Genomic DNA, 7,410 nt, shown 5'->3' with positions numbered 1-7,410 from the left:
CTGTAGCCCTAAGTCCAGGGTACCACAAACATATATGAGAACGCATTTTAAGGCATGCATATGTGGCTCTCGAGGGTAATGCATAAATAGACAGATCTGTTGGACGGCATAAGCAAGGTCAGGTCTAGTGAACCTGAGGTATTGCTGACTCGGAGGCCATAAGAGAGATAATGCGATGTAATAGAACTGTAGAGGAAGCAGTGAGGATAATGTCATCCACATATAGAAGTAAGTATGCAACCTCTGAACCCCCTCAAAAAATAAATAGAGAGGAATCGCATCGACTGTGAGAAAATCCCAACTCGGTGATATGAGTAGCAAATCGCTGAAACCAGGCACGAGGTGCCTGTTTCAGTCCATTACGAGAGCGTTGTAAGTGGCTCACATGATTAGGATAGTGAGGATCTCAAAATCCAGGAGGTTGACGCATGTACACAGTTTCATTTAGATGATCGTGTAAGAAAGCATTTTTAACGTCGAACTAATGAATGGGCCGTTGCCTAGAAACAACAAGGCTTAAAACCATGCGTATGGTGACCGGTTTAACAACCGGACTAAACGTCTCATCACAGTCAATACCCGGTCGTTGGATTTTTCCATTTGTGACTAAACGCGCTTTGTAGCGCTCAAGAGACCCGTCCACTTAATATTTCTTTCTGTATAACAACATAGAGCGAACAATATTAGCCCTCGGGGGTCTCAGAACCAAGACCCAAGTTCTGTTTGCAGTAAGAGCATGAAATTCGTCTTTCATGGCAATGGTCCAATTTGGATCTTGAAGAACTTGGAGATGTGACCGATGGATAGGGGATTCAGTTGATGTGTGGAGATTTAGACGATTTAGAGGTTTTGTTATATTGACACGGGATCGGGTGATCATAGAGTGAGGGAAAGAAGAAGAAGAAGAAGAAGGAGGAGGAGGAGTAGGTGTCGAGATAGATTCGGGAGTGGGAGGTAGTGATGAGGACGAGAGACCGGAAGTAGCCGAAGGGCTAGTAGGAGGAGATGTGTTGCATGATGGAGGATTGGGTTGATCTTGGGAAGGAGAGATATTTGAAGGGTGAGGGTCGGAGGTGAGAAAATCATGGGAAATGGGGGAAAGGGTATGAGGAGTTTCAAGGAAATTGTATGAAGGGGCGCAATTTGGTCTCATGGATTGAAAAAGGAACAATCTCTTCATTGAATACGACATAGCGAGAAATTATTATTTTTTGTGTGGCTAAGTTGAAGCATCGGAAACCATGATGATTGGATGGATACCCAAGAAAGATGCATGGTGCGGTGCGAGGAGCTAATTTATGTGGGGTAGGTATGTAAGGGTAGCATAAACAACCAAATACACGAAGATGAGTGAAGACGGGAGGTTTATTGAAAACTTTGGTGTACGGGATTTCATTTTTGATTGATGTAGAAGGAGTGATGTTGAGGAGGTGAGTGGCCATGTGAAGGGCTTCCACCCAAAATGTGGGTGGAAGATGTGCTTGAAAAAGTAATGTACGAATTATGTTATTAATGGTTCGTATCATGCGTTCCGACTTTCCATTTTGTTGGGAAGTTTGAGGACAAGAGAAACGAAATGTGATCCCGTTTTGGTCAAAGAGGTTATGGAACATATAGTTTTCAAATTCACCGCCATGATCACATTGGAAATTTTGAATATCAGTTTGAAATTGATTTTTGACAAAAGCACGAAAATGTAAGAACTTTCTAAATACATCACTTTTGTTTCGCAACGGATACTCTCAAAGAACATGTGAGTAATGATCCAAAAACAAGACATAATATTTAATACCAATTGTGCTAAGAATTGGTGATTGCCATAGATCTGAATGAACAATTTCAAAAGTTTTAGAAACGATAGAAATAGTACTAGAGAAAGGTAATTGAATGTGTGTGGCAAGTTGAAAAGCTTGGAAATTAACTGCACTAACAATTTTATTACATGGAATAAAATAACTAGAAACTAATTTATTGAATATATGAGCGCCAGGGTGACCGGGACACTGATGCCATAATGAACTTCTAGAAAGAAGAGCAACATAAGTTTGAAGAGATGGGGGAGGAGGGTAAAGATCACCGGAGCTGTCACATCTAAGGAGGACCTGGAGAGTGCCCAAATCCTTCACAATAAAACCATAAGGGTCAAATTCAATGGAAACAAGAGTATCAGTTGTAAAGCGACATACATAAATAATATTTTTAATGATGTTGGGTGTAACAATAACATTATGAAGATGTAAGGGTCAATGAGTGGAATCGATTTTGGAATAACCAGTGTTGGTGAAGGGTATGGAGTGACCATTGCCAAAACAAACAAATTTTTCGTGACTATTATTTTGAACAGAAAATCGGTTACCTGTGTTGGATGCAAGGTGAGAGGTTGCTCCTGTATCCATGTACCATAAAGCATCTGACCCATCATTTAGGGACATGGTGTTGTAAGCTTGAGCAAGGTCAGTTTCTTGATCTTGAGCTAAAGGAGGGAACTATTATTAAGGAGCGACAAGACCCGGTGTGACAGTGGATGTGTGATATGCAGCAACATGCGAATATGGGGGTCGATAGGCTGATTTTTGCACTGGTGGAGCTCCAAGAAGCCTAGGTGAAGGCTGTTGGGCTGGCTGTCTTCGTTATGGAGATGGGGCTAGTCCAACAGGCCTGTTTGTGGTCCATGGTGCTGAGTACATCCAAGGAAAAGGAGCCCATGGTGGTGAATACGGCTAAGAAAAGTATGTTATGGAACAGTATTGATGTCGTTGTTGATCACCACTCCTTTCCCCACGATTTGAGTGACCACCACGACCGTGACGACCTCTGCGAGAAGAATTTGTGTTGCTGGAGTTTGTGATGCTGTACAGTACCATGGGTGACGAAGAATGTTCTGAGTGAACTGGATGTTGAGGGCATTGGCGGTTAAGGCGTTGCTCCTCAACAATGAGTTTTTATCAAGCATGAAGGAATGTTGGTAACAGGTCTTTGTGGCGAAGAATCATTGAAATATGGTCATATTTTGGTGAGAGATCATTGAGTAAGTGATTGACTAGAGTTCTCTCAGGCACGAGATGATCAATGTTTGCAAGGAGATTGGAGATGGTGGTGATTCTCTCACAATAATCAACAATTGGGTGATCTCCAAGAGTCATAGAATGTAACTCATTATCAAGTTCAATGCCACATGTATCTTTATTGTCGCAAATCAGGCTTTCAAGAGCAATCAAAACCATGTGTGCAGTAGCTTCGGTCTTCAAGATGGTATTAAGAAGATATTGAGTGAGGGTTGTGTAGATCCATACTTTTAACACAGAGTCAAGTGCGTACCAGTCTTCATCTGTATCAGATGTGGGTTTGGATTTTCCTATAAGATGATCAAGAACACCAAAGGCACGACAGTGTGTAACAAATAATTATCTCCACGCATCATAGTTAAGTTGATTAACGTCTAGGATGACAGGTACGAGGGTTTTAATGTTTGTGACTCCGAATGGTTTTTGATTTTTGGTGGGTGTAGAACTTCTAGATTTAGACATTGTGAAAGTGAAGAGAAATCAGGAAAAGAGCGAGAGATATGATAGAGGTCCGACGGATTATAGTTGCCGACTAAAGATGAGATCGAGAATTAGGGTAAAGGAGGGAGTGAATCCGATACCATATTATAAATGATATTTTCCCATAACTCCCGTTTTGCATTGATATGGAATAAATATATACATCACAGATAATACACATGGCTATAATGGGCCAGAATAATGGGCTAAACTAACAAATATATATACACGACATATACAAGTACACTAATAATATTGCATGTATGGATTGGTCACTCTTTGTCATTCTTCGATCCATGTTCCTCAACATTGGCAAAATAGTTGCCATGTATTCCGAAGCACCATTTCCGATTCCACTAGTTCCATCATTACGAGGGTTGTGATGCTCTCGTGAATGTTTTGAAAATTCTTCGATTAGTTCCTTAATTTCAGCGGTATTCTTCTTTGTTAAAGGTCCTTGAGAATCAAGGAGTTGCCTTGTTGTTACCTTCACCCCATCGTAGAATATCGAGACCTCTTATTGCTCGTTTAGATCATTTTGGGGACAAATCCTTATTAACCCTTTATATCGCTCCCATGCCTCGTACAATGATTCTCCCACTTGTTTCTCGAAATTAGCTATGGCTTTCTTAAGTTTAGTAACCTTGGATGGTGGGCAAAAGTGTTGGATGAATTCTTCATGCATCTCCGCCCAAGTGGTGATTGTTCCTGGTGGAAGTGCCTTCAACCAATCTTTTGCTGCTCCTTTAAAGGTAACCGAAAGCATTCTCAACAACACCGTTTGTCGTGGTACATTAAGAATATTGAAGTAATCGGCGATGTCATTGACTTCATCGAGGTGTTTGTATGCATCTTTATTATCTTTTCTGGAAAATGGAATATCCTTTAGCGCAGAAAGGATGTGTACATTGAGCTCGAAGGTAGCAGTAACGGGAATTACGGGTTGCACAAGTCCTGAGCAGGTGTCCTCGCATATTATTTTCTTGTATGCCTCCATAGTCATGTCAACAATGTCCGTCATGTTGTTTTTGGGCTCGCTTTCGGGTTCGCTACTTTTGTTTGTTTCTGTTTCGGGGTCGTAACCAGCTTCCTTTTTTAGGAGTTTTCTCAAAGCTCTCGAATGTGCTTTCGGGTTTCGGGATGTTACTTGATCCTTCTACGTTCTTGTCCTTGTTTTTATGAAAAGATGACTCTGGATCTTCAAGTGGTAGTGTCAATGGTGTGTTTGATCCGCCAGTCATATACTACTGAAACAAAAACAAAAACAAAAACGTAAAAACGAACTAAAACTAAATAAAAAGACCTACTGAACGATTACCACGACGCGGTAATAGTTGTCACCTCGTGGTGTAGCACATAAACTAAAACAGAAAGCAAAACGAAATAAAATTTGAGAATATCATATTGCACGTCGTGAGCTTTAAGAGCTCACGTCATGAGTTCAATATTACAGAAAAATTGAACTAATGCTAAAAAAAATAACTTTTTGCAGGTTTTACCCCACAAAAAGGATCGATTAACCTAAAGCAATTAAATTATAAACTAAAATAGCCGTTCCTCGGCAACGGCGCCAAAAACTTAATGCGTAAAATTATACCTACTAGTTTTAACCAACTATTTAACTAACTATTACGTCTAAGGCAGTGGACCTAATCGCAAATAATATAGTTCTAACAGTGGGGTATCAAACACAAGGAACAAATTTAGTATACTAAAAGAAACTACTAAAAGATTAATCTAAAAGAAAGCAATAATTAAAAAGGGGTTTTATCTGATTTTTCAAGTTTAGAAAAACTTAAGCACTCAACTAAAAATAGTTTTAATCAATATATTAAAAGCACTTTCGTTTAGTTTCGAATCCACATTTTTCCTATGGTTAGTTACTATTTAGAGCACTTCAGATCTAGGGCCTTAAGGGGGTTTCGTGGCATAAAGGTGCCAACTTTATGGCCATGGAAGCCCCATGCAACATCTAGACCATCATTTTGGTCTTTTGAAGCTTTTATGGCCATACATGTTAATAAAGTTTAAGGCTTTCTGTGATAATTTAGTCTCTAGAATCCAGATCTATGACCTCATGGTCTATCTTGTAGTTTTGGTGATGTTGGGATTAAGACTTTGGCCTTTTTGGGTTATGGATTGAGCTTAATCCATTTAGGTAAGGTATTAATGGGTAAAGTTGGAAACTTTACCCTTCTAGAGGCATTTCCAGTTTAGATCTGGAATATGGGACTTGGATTTGAAGGATAAGGGCTTAATGCATTAAGAATGATTGACAGAATGATGAACTCGACGAGTCCATAAGTGAACTCGGCGAATTGGTTTGCAATATTCCCGACTCTGTTGAAAAGAAGGAACTCGACGAGTCCACAAGGGAACTCGACGAGTTAACTGTGAAAGTCTCGATTCGGTTAAGAAGGAGGAACTCGGCGAGTTGGAGGAAAACTCGACGAGTTGGATCGCGGTTTCACGATTGTGTGATTTATGGGAACTTGACGAATTTAGGAGTAAACTCGACGAGTTGAGTCAACTCGGAGCGTTGAATTTGACTTGACTTTGAGTTTGACCACAGTTGACCCAAAAAGGGGTATGAGTATAAATGGTAGCTAAGGGGATGTTTTGATTCAGGGAGTATGTAGAGCTGATTCCGAGACAGAGACTTTTCAGCTATCATTCGACATTGGAGGTGAGTTTTTCTCCTGTATGAACGGGTCGAAAGCACCAATGTCGGCCTGTATATGTATGTTAGTATGTATCGGACTAAGGTCTGATGCTGGGTAGTGGCCGATGTAGGTTTATATGTTTCCGGATTTCGATCCGATGCCGGACGGTGCCAGAGGAATGTTTGTATGCTTGATGTCTTCATGATTCTAGCATGAGCCTGTATTGTATGTTTCCAGATTACGGTCCGATGCCGGGCAATGCCCGAGGAATGTTTGTATGCTTCCGGATTTTGGTCCGATGCCGGCCGGGGCCCAAGGAATGTTTATATTTTTATGTTATGTGATTATTTTATGTGTATTTGTTGGTATCTTTCTATGTATATCGAGCTTTGCTCGATGCCGAGCGGGGCCCGATGTCGGACACTGTTCGATGCCGGGAGGGGCCCGATGAAGAGGCGGGGCCCACGATATGTTTATATGTTGTTATGTGTTTATGTGTATGGTATATGGTAGTTTGGGGAGACTCACTAAGCTTCATGCTTACAGTTTTCAGTTTTGGTTTCAGGTAATTCTGGTAGCAAAGGGAAGAGCTCGGGATGACTGTAGTGCACACACCATGATGTTTATCCTGGGATGTTTTACTCTGATGTTTTGATATGGATACTATGATTTATGAACATGATTTGAGGTTTTGATGGAATGTTTTAATAACTATGGTTTGATTTAATAATTAAAAATGAAATTTTTGGTCATGATTTTTAGGCTGTTTCAAGTTGGTATCAGAGCCTTGGTTTAAGGGATTCGGGCACACTCTCAGTCTCAGGTGTGTCTGAACTCAAACTGAGGACTTGGTATAAATTTTATTTTCAAAAGAAAACTATTTTTATAAAAAGGATTTTGAAAAGAGAAAAGGGTGTGGTGCATGCAATCAGCCGAGCTCAAGTAAGTTCTCCTAAATTACCCATACATGTTTGTTATGATATGATATGATTATGAGAACTGCATGCTAGATTAGGGCTAAGGATCTAGGAAGGATGCCTTGTATGCCTACTGTATGAGCTTATCGAAATGCATGCTAGTACTGAGTAGTCAGTGATATGATGGCCTGATTAGGATATGCTTGGTTTTGGTTACTCAATGCTCGAATGCTGCTTGCTTTGTGCTTTTAGGAATTATAGTTATATTTAATTAAATAGTAAACA

The 7,410-nt window shown here is 40.2% G+C and overlaps 1 non-coding gene across 1 annotated transcript; it reads left to right on the top strand.

Moving 5' to 3' along the window:
• Positions 1–4,075: 4,075 nt before the first annotated feature.
• On the top strand, positions 4,076–4,182 carry LOC145123170 (small nucleolar RNA R71). The gene has a single exon (XR_013715043.1). It is a non-coding gene; the product is annotated as a small nucleolar RNA R71 (small nucleolar RNA).
• The last annotated feature ends 3,228 nt before the right edge of the window (positions 4,183–7,410 follow it).

This window comes from Lactuca virosa, chromosome 6 (genome assembly GCF_052849685.1).
Source record: "Lactuca virosa cultivar CGN04683 chromosome 6, Lactuca_virosa_CGN04683_v6, whole genome shotgun sequence".
NCBI lineage: Eukaryota > Viridiplantae > Streptophyta > Magnoliopsida > Asterales > Asteraceae > Lactuca > Lactuca virosa.
The sequence above is the reverse complement of the archived record's forward strand: the minus strand, read 5'-3'. Positions and strand labels throughout refer to the sequence as shown.